A 12,985-nucleotide genomic window follows, 5' to 3' on the forward strand; every position below is an offset into this window, starting at 1 on the left:
GGTACCCTCAAGACGCCTAATTCTCAGCTGGTAACCCCCATCAGCATAAAGCTGCAGAGGCCTGATGGGTGCGATTAAGTCAGGGATCAGTCCATACGAGCGACTCGACCACGCCTCGCCCGAGCCTAGCCTCGGGCAAGGGCAGCCGACCCCGAGGGATTTCCGTCTCGCCCGAGGCCCCCCTTTAACGGCGGACACATCTCCGGCTCGCCCGAGGCCTTGCCTTCGCTAAGAAGCAACCCTGACTAAATCGCCGCGCCGACCGACCGAGTCGCAGGAGCATTTAACGCAAAGGTAGCCTGACACCTTTATCCTGACGCGCGCCCCCCGGCAGAGCCGAAGTGACTGCCGTCACTTCGCCGCTCCACTGACCGGTCTGACAGAAGGACAGCGCCGCCTGCGCCACTCCGACTGCAGTGCCACTTGACAAAGTGAGACTGACAGACAGTCAGGCCCTGCCAAAGGCGCCATAGGAAACTCCGCTCCGCCCGACCCAGGGCTCGGACTCGGGCTAGGCCCCGGAAGACGGCGAACTCCGCTCCGCCCGACCTAGGGCTCGGACTCGGGCTAGGCCCCGGAAGACGGCGAACTCCGCTCCGCCCGACCCAGGGCTCGGACTCGGGCTAGGCCCCGGAAGACGGCGAACTCCGCTCCACCCGACCCAGGGCTCGGACTCGGGCTAGGCCCCGAAAGACGGCGAACTCCGCTCCGCCCGACCCAGGGCTCGGACTCGGGCTAAGCCCCGGAAGACGGCGAACTCCGCTCCGCCCGACCCAGGGCTCGGACTCGGGCTCAGCCCCAGAAGACGACGAACTCCGCTCTGCCCGACCCAGGGCTTGGACTCGGGCTAAGCCCCAGAAGACGGCGAACTCCGCTCTGCCTGACCCAGGGCTCGGACTCGGGCTAGGCCCCGGAAGACGGCGAACTCCGCTCTGCCCGACCCAGGGCTCGGACTCGGGCTCAGCCCCAGAAGACGAAGAACTCCGCTTCGCCCGACCTAGGGCACAGGCCCGCCACGTCAAAAGGAAGCGCCATCATCACCCTACCCCGAGCCGACTCGGGTCGCAGAGAACAAGACCAGTGTCCCATCTGGCTAGCTCCGCCAGATAGGCAATGATGGCGCCCCGCAAGCCCTGTGACGACGGCGGCTCTCAGCTCCCTTACGGAAGCAGGGGGACGTCAGCAAGGACTCGACCGCTCCGACAGCTGTCCCTCCGCCAGGCTCCGTTGCTCCTCCGACAGCCACGACATCACACCAGCAGGGTGCCAAGATCTCTCCGGCTGCCAGATTGGCATGTACTTAGGGCGCTAGCTCTCCCTCCGCTAGACACGTAGCACTCTGCTACATCCCCATTGTACACCTGGATCCTCTCCTTATGCCTATAAAAGGAAGGACCAGGGCCTTCTTAGAGGAGGTTGGCCGCGCGGGGACGAGGACGGGACAGGCGCTCTCTTGGGGCCGCTCGCTTCCCTCACCCGCGTGGACGCTTGTAACCCCCTACTGCAAGCGCACCCGACCTGGGCGCGGGACGAACACGAAGGCCGCGGGATTTCCACCTCTCTCACGCCCGTCTCCGGCCACCTCGCTTCCCCCCTTCGCGCTCGCCCACGCGCTCGACCCATCTGGGCTGGGGCACGCGGCACACTCACTCGTCGGCTTAGGGACCCCCCGGTCTCGAGACGCCGACAGTTGGCACGCCAGGTAGGGGCCTGCTGCGTGCTGACGAACAGCTTCCCGTCAAGCTCCAGATGGGCAGTCTCCAGCAACCTCTCCGGCCCGGGACGGTGCTCAGTTTCGGGAGTCTTGAGTTCATGTCCTTCGACGGCAGCTACGACATGATTCTCCTTCCACCGCCGCGCGACAACGACAATGGCGGCCGACAACCCGCCCGTCGGTGGCGGAATCGACGACATCTTCCCCGCGTGGTGGAAGAACAACATTCGAGCTCGCCCCGTCCTCTCCCCCGCCAACGGAGGAGGAGGCGGGGCAACCAAGGCCAAGCGGGAGGCCGCGCTTCATCGGCTGTCGAGCGAATCGACGTCCCCAGCGCCCCAACGGGGGGCGCGTCGGGCGTCGACCTCGCGTTTGAGACGAAGGCGAGCGCCGTCCCCCCGCGACACACCAATCCCGAGCAAGTGGACGACGCCAGCGCGCTCGCGGAGGGCTTGCAGGACGTCGCCCTCGTACCTAAGATGACGGTGCAATCAGTCCCCGACGTGACTATGTCGCTCCTCGTCGACCAAAAGGTACTAACTGATTCCCATCCTACGTCATTTCGACTCGGCCTCAACCCGCCTAGCGGCCTCGCTTTGGCGGGCGCTCTCATTGAGGCGAGTGCAACCCCTCTGGGGTTTCGTATGCGGTCGCCTTGGGACCGATTGACGGATGTCTCGACCTACGGGCCCTCTGGGTCCGAGGAAGATGATGATCCCAGCATCTGTTGGGATTTCTCTGGATTTGGCAACCCCAGTGCCATGCGGGACTTTATGACCGCATGTGACTACTGCCTCTCCGACTGTTCCGACGGTAGCCGCAGCCTTGACGACGAGGACTGCGGCCCAAGCCGTGAATGTTTCCACGTCGAGCTAGGGGATCCCTCCGAAGGCAACCATCTCGGCATGCCGGAGGACGGTGATATCCCTAGGCCGGTGCCTCGCGCTGACATCCCGCGGGAGCTAGCTGTGGTCCCCGTTCCGGCGGGGGGTCACGACCCACAGCTCGAGCAAGTCCGCTGGGCGCAGGCCAGGCTCGACGAGGGAGCAGGAGCGCTTGAGTCGATCCGCCGGGGCGTCGGGCAGGTATGGGCGGGCCAACCCCCGGCCGGAGAAATACGTCACCTGCCCCAGGGTTTCCAGCACCGCGTCGCCAACGACGTCAGGGTCAGGCCGCCACCCGCATCCAGCGGGGTCGGTCAGAACCTGGCAGCCGCAGCGATGCTCCTCCGCGCGATGCCGGAGCCATCAACCACCGAGGGTCGGCGAATCCAGGGAGAGCTCAAGAATCTCCTGGAAGGCGCTGCGGTCCGACGGGCCGAGAGCTCTGCCTCTCGAAGGCAGGGATACCCCTCGGAACCTCATGCCGCGACTTCCCGATTCATGCGGGAAGCCTCGGTCTACACCGGGCGCACGCGCAACACCGCGCCTGCGGCCCCGGGCCACCTCGGCAACGAGCACCATCGTCGCGACCGTCGGGCCCACCTCAACGAAAGGGTGCGCCGAGGCTACCACCCCAGGCGTGGGGGACGCTACGACAGCGGGGAGGATCGGAGTCCCTCGCCCGAACCACCCGGTCCGCAGGCCTTCAGTCGGGCCATCCGACGGGCCCCGTTCCCGACCCGGTTCCGACCCCCGACTACTATTACAAAGTACTCGGGGGAAACGAGACCGGAACTGTGGCTCACAGACTACCGCCTGGCCTGCCAACTGGGTGGAACGGACGACGACAACCTCATCATCCGCAACCTCCCCCTGTTCCTCTCCGACACTGCTCGCGCCTGGTTGGAGCACCTGCCTCCGGGGCAGATCTCCAACTGGGATGATTTGGACCAAGCCTTCGCCGGCAATTTCCAGGGCACGTACGTGCGCCCCGGGAATTCCTGGGACCTCCGAAGCTGCAGGCAACAGCCGGGAGAGTCTCTTCGGGACTACATCCGACGATTCTCGAAGCAGCGCACCGAGCTGCCCAACATCACCGACTCGGATGTCATCGGCGCGTTCCTTGCCAGCACCACCTGCCGCGACCTGGTGAGTAAGTTGGGTCGCAAGACCCCCACCAGGGCGAGTGAGCTGATGGACATCGCCACCAAGTTCGCCTCTGGCCAGGGGGCGGTCGAGGCTATCTTCTGAAAGGACAAGCAGCCCCAGGGCCGCCCATCGGAAGAGGCTCCCGAGGCGTCTACTCCGCGCGGCGCCAAGAAGAAAGGCAAGAAGAAGTCGCAAGCGAAACGCGACGCCGCCGACGCGGACCTTGTCGCCGCCGCCGAGTACAAGAACCCTCGGAAGCCCCCCGGAGGCGCTAACCTCTTCGACAAGATGCTCAAGGAGCTGTGCCCCTACCATCAGGGGCCCGTCAAGCACACCCTTGAGGAGTGCGTCACGCTTCGGCGCCACTTCCACAGGGCTGGGCCACCCGCGGAGGGTGGCAGGGCCCACGACGACGACAAAAAGGAAGATCACCAAGCAGGAGAGTTCCCCGAGGTCCGCGACTGCTTCATGATCTACGGTGGGCATGCGGCGAATGCCTCGGCTCGGCATCGCAAGCAAGAGCGCCGGGAGGTCTGCTCGGTGAAGGTGGCGGCGCCAGTCTACCTAGACTGGTCCGACAAGCCCATCACCTTCGACCAAGCTGACCACCCCGACCACGTGCCGAGCCCGGGGAAATACCCGCTCGTCGTCGACCCCATCGTCGGCGACATCAGGCTCACCAAGGTCCTGATGGACGGGGGCAGCTGCCTCAACATCATCTACGCCGAGACCCTCAGGCTCCTGCGCGTCGATCTGTCCTCCGTCTAAGCAGGCGTTGCGCCCTTCCACGGGATCATTCCTGGGAAGCGCGTCCAGCCCCTCGGACGACTCGACCTTCCCGTCTGCTTCGGAACGCCCTCCAACTTCCGAAGGGAGACTTTGACGTTCGAGGTGGTCGGGTTCCGAGGAACCTACCACGCGGTACTGGGGAGGCCATGCTACGCGAAGTTCATGGCCATCCCCAACTACACCTACCTGAAGCTCAAGATGCCGGGCCCCAACGGGGTCATCACCGTCGGCCCCACGTACAAACACGCGTTCGAATGCGACGTGGAGTGCGTGGAGTACGCCGAGGCCCTCGCCGAGTCCGAGGCCCTCATCGCCGACCTGGAGAACCTCTCCAAAGAGGTGCCAGACGTGAAGCATCATGCCGGCAACTTCGAGCCAGCGGAGACGGTTAAGGCCGTCCCTCTCGACCCCAGTGGCGACACCTCCAAGCAGATCTGGATCGGTTCCGGGCTCGACCCCAAATAGGAAGCAGTGCTCGTCGACTTTCTCCGCGCAAACGCCGACGTCTTTGCGTGGAGTCCCTCGGACATGCCCGGCATACCGAGGGATGTCGCCGAGCACTCGCTGGATATTCGGGCCGGAGCCCGACCCGTCAGGCAGCCTCTGAGCCGATTCGACGAGGAGAAGCGCAAAGTGATAGGCGAGGAGATCCACAAGCTAATGGCAGCAGGGTTCATCAAAGAGGTATTCCATCCCGAATGGCTTGCCAACCCTGTGCTTGTGAGAAAGAAAGGGGGGAAATGGCGGATGTGTGTAGACTACACTGGTCTCAACAAAGCATGTCCGAAGGTTCCCTACCCTCTACCTCGCATCGATCAAATCGTGGATTCCACTGCTGGGTGCGAAACCCTGTCCTTCCTTGATGCCTACTCAGGGTATCACCAAATCCGGATGAAAGAGTCCGACGAGCTCGCGACTTCTTTCATCACGCCCTTCGGCATGTACTGCTATGTCACCATGCCGTTCGGTTTGAGGAATGCGGGCGCGACGTACCAGCGGTGCATGAACCATGTGTTCGGCGAACACATCGGTCGCATAGTCGAGGCCTACGTCGATGACATCGTAGTCAAGACAAGGAAGGCTTCCGACCTCCTCTCCAACCTTGAAGTGACATTCCGATGTCTCAAAGCGAAAGGCGTCAAGCTCAATCCCGAGAAGTGTGTCTTCGGGGTGCCCCGGGGCATGCTCTTGGGGTTCATCGTCTCCGAGCGAGGCATCGAAGCCAACCCGGAGAAGATCGCAGCTATCACCAGCATGGGGCCCATCAAGGACTTAAAAGGCGTACAGAGGGTCATGGGATGTCTCGCGGCCCTGAGCCGCTTCATCTCACGCCTCGGCGAAAGAGGTCTGCCTCTGTACCGCCTCTTAAGGAAGGCCGAGTGTTTCGCTTGGACCCCTGAGGCCGAGGAAGCTCTCGGGAACCTGAAGGCGCTCCTTACAAAGGCGCCTATCTTGGTGCCCCCAGCTGATGGAGAAGCCCTCTTGGTCTACGTCGCCGCGACCACTCAGGTGGTTAGCGCCGCGATTGTGGTCGAGAGGCAAGAAGAGGGGCATGCATTGCCCGTTCAGAGGCCAGTTTACTTCGTCAGCGAGGTACTGTCCGAAACCAAGATTCGCTACCCACAAGTTCAGAAGCTGCTGTATGCAGTGATCCTGACGAGGCGAAAGTTGCAACATTACTTCGAGTCTCATCCGGTAACTGTGGTGTCATCCTTCCCCCTGGGGGAGATCATCCAGTGCCGAGAGGCCTCGGGCAGGATCGCAAAGTGGGCGGTGGAAATCATGGGCGAGACAATCTCGTTCGCCCCTCGGAAGGCCATCAAGTCCCAGGTATTGGCGGACTTCGTAGCCGAATGGGTCGACACCCAGCTGCCGACGACTCCGATCCAACCGGAGCTCTGGGCCGTGTTTTTCGACGGGTCGCTGATGAAGACGGGAGCCGGCGCGGGCCTGCTCTTCATCTCGCCCCTCGGGAAACACCTACGCTACGTGCTACGCCTCCATTTCCCGGTGTCCAACAATGTGGCTGAGTACGAGGCTCTGGTCAACGGGTTGCGGATCGCCATCGAGCTAGGGGTCAGACGCCTCGACGCCCGCGGTGACTCGCAGCTCGTCATCGACCAAGTCATGATGAACTCCCACTGCCGCGACCCGAAGATGGAGGCCTACTGCGATGAGGTTCGGCGCCTGGAAGACAAGTTCTACGGGCTCGAGCTTAACCACATCGCCCGGCGCTACAACGAGACTGCGGACGAGCTGGCAAAAATAGCCTCGGGGCGAACGACGGTTCCCCCGGACGTCTTCTCTCAGGATCTGCATCAACCCTCTATCAAGATCAACGACACGCCCGAGCCCGAGGCACCCTCGGTCCAGCCCGAGGTACCCTCGGCTCAGCCCGAGGCGTCCTCGGTTCAGCCCGAGGTACCCTCGGCCCCCGAGGGCGAGGCACAACACGTCGAGGAGGAGCGGAACGGGGCCACGCCTGATCAAAATTGGCAGACCCCGTACCTGCAATATCTCCGCCAAGGAGAGCTACCCCTCGACCAAGCCGAGGCTCGGCGGGTAGCGCGACGCGCCAAGTCGTTTGTCTTGCTGGGCGATGAGGAGGAGCTCTACCACCGCAGCCCCTCGGGCATCCTCCAGCGATGCATCTCCATCGCCGAAGGTCAGGAACTCCTGCAAGAAATACACTCGGGGGCTTGCGGCCATCATGCAGCGCCTCGAGCCCTTGTCGGGAATGCTTTCCGGCAAGGCTTCTACTGGCCAACGGCGGTGGCTGACGCCACTAGAATTGTCCGCACCTGCGAAGGGTGCCAATTCTATGCGAAGCAGACCCACCTGCCCGCTCAGGCTCTACAGACGATACCCATCACCTGGCCCTTTGTTGTGTGGGGTCTGGACCTCGTTGGTCCCTTGCAGAAGGCGCCCGGGGGCTACACGCACCTGCTGGTCGCCATCGACAAATTCTCCAAGTGGATCGAGGTCCGACCCCTGAACAGCATCAGGTCCGAGCAGGCGGTGGCGTTCTTCACCAACATCATCCATCGCTTCGGGGTCCTAAACTCCATCATCACCGACAACGGTACCCAGTTCACCGGTAGAAAATTCTTGGATTTTTGCGAGGATCACCACATCCGGGTGGACTGGGCCGCCGTGGCTCATCCCATGTCGAATGGGCAAGTAGAGCGTGCCAACGGCATGATTCTACAAGGGCTCAAGCCCCGGATTTACAACGACCTCAACAAGTTCGGCAAGCGATGGATGAAGGAACTCCCCTCGGTGATCTGGAGCCTGAGGACAACGCCGAGCCGAGCCAAGGGTTTCACGCCGTTCTTCCTGGTCTACGGGGCCGAGGCCATCTCGCCCACTGACCTGGAATATGGCTCCCCGAGGATGAGGGCCTACAACGATCAAAGCAACCAAGCTAGCCGAGAAGAATCGCTAGACCAGCTGGAAGAGGCTCGGGACAAGGCCTTACTACACTCGGCACGGTACCAGCAGTCCCTGCGACGCTACCACGCCCGAGGGGTCCGGCCCCGAGACCTCCAGGTGGGCGACCTGGTGCTTCGGCTGCGGCAAGACGCCCGAGGGAGGCACAAGCTCACGCCCCCCTCGGAGGGGCCATTCGTCATCGCCAAAGTTCTGAAGCCCGGAACATACAAGCTGGCCAACAATCAAGGCGAGATCTACGGCAACGCTTGGAACATCCAACAGCTACGTCGCTTCTACCCTTAAGATGTTTTCAAGTTGTTCATATACCTCGCACCCACGCAAAGTTTAGTCATCAAGGAAGGGTCGGCCTCGCCTCGGCAAAGCCCGACCCTCCCTCGGGGGCTAAAAGGGGGGGACCCCCTCTGCGTCGAAATTTTCCTCGAAAAAAGATCTCTTTTAGCAGAATATCTTTCGTGCTTTTTGACTACTTCGAAAAGCAGATCCTGAAAACGACGGAGTACACGTAAGCAGCCAAGGCTGACCGAGCCGAGGGACTCCTACGCCTCCGGGATACGGATACCTCACTCATCACCTTCTGCGATAAGTAACTCGCGTTCGGATAAAGTGATTCCGCGGACCGAACAAGTCTTTACGTTCGGAAGCTCTTCTGCCGAAGCGGTCCTTCGAGCCTTCTCGACTGAATCGGTGACAGGGCCTCATGGACGGGTGAAAGTACGTGTAAGCTGCAAGGCCGACCGAGCCGAGGGACTCCCACGCCTCCGGGATACGGATACCTCACTCATCACCTTCCGCGAGAAGCAACTCTCGCTCGCACAAACATCCCTGTTACCGACAAAAAAGTCCAGATGCTCGAAATAAGAGGAAAGGAGACACAGCTTTACAACGCAGCGAGGGTGTGTTTTCTGGCCTCAGAGGCCGCAGAAGGCACACGCTACAAGACAATCTGATCCTGTAGGCTCGGGCCTTCACGCTGGAAGGGGGCTGTAGCACCCTCGGCATCGACGACACCTTCAGTGAGGCCCGACCCGACCTCGGACGGCGACGCGGTCCAGGGACTTCTCCGGGAATCCGGCCCGAGCAGGCGGCTCGGCCGGTTACCCCAGGGGCCTCGGCCAACCATCCTCCGAGGGCGCCAGCCCGGTCCGAGGCCTCGGCTGATCAACTCTGGCATCGGTCCCGCTGACGGACAACCCGGCTAGGCTCCGGCCAACCAGGTTTTCATTTTCGAGCCAACTCCGCCTCTGTTCGTGCTGATATCGCTACCCCTGGCCTCGGCTCGTCGAAGAGCGGCCAAGGGGTCTCTTTAACTAAGCCAGAGGAGCCTCAAACAACAAGGCCGATCGAGCCGAGGGACTCCTACGCCTCCGGGATACGGATACCTCACTCGTGACCTTGACACGGGGCGACTCATGCTTGGTGAAGCGGTTCAGATAATCAATAGACGAGTCTTAGTGCTCGAAAATGAGGAAAAAAACACGGCTCCGTGCCAAAATTACATACATGTTCAGGCCTCGACAGCCATAATGAACAAAAACACTGGCATTCAAAGTGCCATTACAAACGGAACTCTGGTTCCCCCTCCGCAGGTACGAACAACCCCACTCCATGGGGGTGGGCCTGCGGAGCCACAGAAGACCGACGAACGGCGCGCCGTCACCTGCTCCAGCAGCAGTGACGACGACGACTTCTGCTCCGGGGGGCCGAACAGCGGCAGCACTGACCTCAGGGCGGGTGCTGCTGCTAGGAGGCCCCCGCCCATGCCAAAACTCGTAAGGCAAGGACGGGCAGAAGGCCGTAGAGTTGGAGGTCGGTCCGTGGCCAGCCTTGGCTATCACGCCGGCAGAAGAACCTCTTCCAGCTGCCGTGGCAGACGCCGGCGCCGCGAGCGGCTCCGAAGCCACTCGTGTCCGAAAGCCGGGCACGCTGCAGCTGCCAGCGCCACGGACGACAACCGCTCCTCCCTCCCATCACTGAGTGAAGGAGCGGGCCACCGCCCACGCAGGGGCCGACCCCAACTCGGCACACTCCCCTCCCTAGCCTTGGTGATGAAAATCCTTGAGGCTGAGGGAGGGGGAGAGGCCGCAGCCCGGCTCGCTTTCCCCCACCATCAAGCTGGAGGTCACCATCTTGGGTGACCGCCGGTGGAGGGGTGCAGCCGGGCTGCATGATGAAAATCCTTGAAGCCGAACGATGGCTGAAAGGTACCAACTCCCACGGAGTTGCGTTCCTCCAACGATGAGGCGAAAAGACAGCGGGTACCCCCCATCCAGGGGCTTGGAAGGTGGAAAGACGCGACGCATAAGGGAGCGAGAAGACATGGTCGCCTTCCGAAAGGGGTCGCCCTCCTTTTAAAGGCAACTCTCCCTACGTGCGCCCCCAAACGTCACGGGCTGAGTCTTCTCCAACACGCTCCAAGGCCCTTCCCTGCGGCGCGGGGGCTGGGTCCCACGTGTCATGCAAACCGGCTCAGAGCAGAAGAAGCCAAACCGCCGCGCGTGGTGCACACAACCGCCCAGCAGTTACAAGCGACCCCCCACTTTTGCCCAGACCAACGGGCGGAAGGGGCGGGCAGCCGTGCAGGCGGCATGCAATCGCGCCAGGTGGACGCGCTTCTCCGACTCCCAACATGCCAGCATAGAGACCCAGGCCCACGCGTCACGCAACCGGCGCGCCAGATGCTGCATGCAAGCAACTGCACCGCCACTTGCGCCACCACCGCGCCTCTTCGGTTGCGGAACCAATACCGCGACTCGAGGCGGCCCAGCGCACGACCCAACAGCGCCAGCCTGGCGCGACGGTCAATGTGGCCGAAAGTGGGCCGGCAGTAATGACGGTGGCAGGCGGGCGGGAGCAGCGGTCACGTCGTCGGCCAGACTCACGTCCCGTCCGGGGGCAGCAAGAGAACCCCCTCTCACGGCGTGAAGACAGGGCGCCCGTGATCCGTTCCTCGAATGGCTCGCGCACGCGCAACGGCCGCCCTGCCAACAACTCGCCCCGTCGCATTAACTCCGCGGCGGGACAGGCGGCGCTTCTAGCAGGAGAAGCGGGCGACGCTTCGCCTTCGCCGCAATAACCGCGCCAAAAAAGGTACGCCACGTCGTTCGATTTTGTATCCTTTTCCTTTTTTCCTCTTTCTCTATCTCTTGCAACAGGGACCGGGAAAGGGGGATACCCCGAAAAGGATCCTTCCCTGTGAAGGAACCGGGCTCCGAGCCCCCCCTACTGATCAGAGGTTCGAAGGCTGGCCCTCCGAGGGGTTCAACAGTCGCCTCAGATCGCGTGGGCCCTACACCCACTACTGGTCAGAGGTTCGAAGGCCGGCCCCCCGAAGGGCTCCACGGCCGCCTCAGGCTACTTGGGCTCCGCGCCCATTACTGATCAGGGGTTCGAAGGCTGGCCCCGAAGGGTTCACAGTCGCCTCAGACGCCGAGCGAGGGATGACCAGGGGTACGTTCGATACATAACCAAGGCTCGGGCTGCGCTCCCGAGGTACCCTAGGACATTTTCGAGACCAGCGGGAGCGATCTTGTAACGGAATCCCATCGGAGGGAGGCATCGAGCCCTCGGACCCCGTCGCCAGGGGACCGGGTCCGGCAGATCACCCGCAGGTACTTTTGGGCGTGCCTCTGGGCCCCTAGCCGACCCCCAACGAACGGGGCACGGGCGTCCACTCGGATTACCCGCTTGCAGCTCACCGGAGACACCATGTTCGGTGCCCATCGAGGGTAACATGGCGCTCTCCCCCCCTCCTCCTTGCGGAAAGGCGATGTAGGGGCGTATGTAAAAAAGCCGAGTCTGTCCCTGATCGCCCTCTCGCCCTGTGCGGAGGCTCGGGGGCTGCTCTCGCAAACCCGGCTCCGGCCGAACCGTTGACGGCGTCAACATACCAGCCCGAGAACTTGGGCCCCAACCGTGCACCCGGGCTACGGCCAGTTCGCATGAGGGAACAACCAGACCAGCCGAAGCATTACGCAAGGCATTAAGACCTCGGGGGAGTGAAACCACTCCTCCGAGGCCTCGGGGGCTACACCCGGCAGGTGCGCTCGCGCGCACCCACCGGAACAAAATGCAACCGAGAAAGGCTGGTCCCCTTGCAAAAAAGTGCGACGAAAGCCTCCAAGCGAGTGCTAACACTCCCTTCGAGGCTCGGGGGCTACTGTCGGGGACCATAATTAGGGGTACCCTCAAGACGCCTAATTCTCAGCTGGTAACCCCCATCAGCATAAAGCTGCAGAGGCCTGATGGGTGCGATTAAGTCAGGGATCAGTCCATACGAGCGACTCGATCACGCCTCGCCCGAGCCTAGCCTCGGGCAAGGGCAGCCGACCCCGAGGGATTTCCGTCTCGCCCGAGGCCCCCCTTTAACGGCGGACACATCTCCGGCTCGCCCGAGGCCTTGCCTTCGCTAAGAAGCAACCCTGACTAAATCGCCGCGCCGACCGACCGAGTCGCAGGAGCATTTAACGCAAAGGTAGCCTGACACCTTTATCCTGACGCGCGCCCCCCGGCAGAGCCGAGTGACCGCCGTCACTTCGCCGCTCCACTGACCGGTCTGACAGAAGGACAGCGCCGCCTGCGCCACTCCGAATGCAGTGCCACTTGACAGAGTGAGACTGACAGGCAGTCAGGCCCTGCCAAAGGCGCCATAGGAAACTCCGCTCCGCCCGACCCAGGGCTCGGACTCGGGCTAGGCCCCGGAAGACGGCGAACTCCGCTCCGCCCGACCCAGGGCTCGGACTCGAGCTAGGCCCCGGAAGACGGCGAACTCCGCTCCGCCCGACCCAGGGCTCGGACTCGGGCTACGCCCCGGAAGACGGCGAACTCCGCTCCGCCCGACCCAGGGCTCGGACTCGGGCTAAGCCCCGGAAGACGGCGAACTCCGCTCCGCCCGACCCAGGGCTCGGACTCGGGCTCAGCCCCAGAAGACGACGAACTCCGCTCCGCCCGACCCAGGGCTCGGACTCGGGCTCAGCCCCAGAAGACGACGAACTCCGCTTCG

Source organism: Zea mays, chromosome 3 (assembly GCF_902167145.1).
Source record: "Zea mays cultivar B73 chromosome 3, Zm-B73-REFERENCE-NAM-5.0, whole genome shotgun sequence".
NCBI lineage: Eukaryota > Viridiplantae > Streptophyta > Magnoliopsida > Poales > Poaceae > Zea > Zea mays.